Below are 658 nucleotides of genomic sequence, written 5' to 3'. Positions count from 1 at the left end.
ACGAGTGTGCATGTGTGTTCTGTTACGTGAATACCTTCGCAAACATATTTATCAATTTGATCAACTAGACATACACTGCCATACAAATGTGTAGATAATATAAATTAATTTAATGTACAGAGAGATAAAGGAGGTACATAAAAGAGATAGAGGGAAAAATGAACAGAGGAAGAGAGAAATGAGAGGAGGGAGAACGAGAGACTGAGGTAGCAGGGTAAAGGGGACATAGAGAAAGATGGAGAGGGATAGGGAGAGGGAGAGAAAGGAAAGGATGGATGTGGGTGAGAAATAGAGGAAGGAATGAGGCAGGGAGAGGAAAGGGGAGAAAGGGTGGGAGGGAAAGAGGGGGAGAAAGGGTGGGAGGAAAAGAGGGGGAAAGAGGGTGGGAGGGAAAGAGGGTATAGAGGAAGAGAAGGGAGGAAGGGAGGCGGAAGAGGGGCGAGGGATGGAGGGAGCAGAGAGGATGTTAGATGGAAAGAGGAAAGAGAGAAAGAGAGGGTAACAGAGGTAAAGAACAGAAAGAGAAAAAAAAAAGAGAGAAGGGAAGAGATAAAAAACACAGAGAAAGGGAGGGAGACTGGAAAGTGAAAGTAATAACGTGAAGAGAAAAAATTAAAAGTCCTGGAAACATAGAGAAAGAAAACAAATAAAGATACAC

The 658-nt window shown here is 43.3% G+C and overlaps 1 protein-coding gene across 1 annotated transcript in view; it reads right to left on the bottom strand.

Moving 5' to 3' along the window:
* LOC119588850 overlaps positions 1–658 on the bottom strand; it is a gene marked incomplete in the record, with an annotated part of 17,740 nt that overhangs the window by 8,676 nt on the left and 8,406 nt on the right.

The sequence above is a fragment of the Penaeus monodon genome, chromosome 24 (genome assembly GCF_015228065.2).
Source record: "Penaeus monodon isolate SGIC_2016 chromosome 24, NSTDA_Pmon_1, whole genome shotgun sequence".
Lineage (NCBI taxonomy): Eukaryota > Metazoa > Arthropoda > Malacostraca > Decapoda > Penaeidae > Penaeus > Penaeus monodon.
Note: the sequence above shows the minus strand (reverse complement) of the source record. Positions and strands in the feature narration are given on the sequence as shown.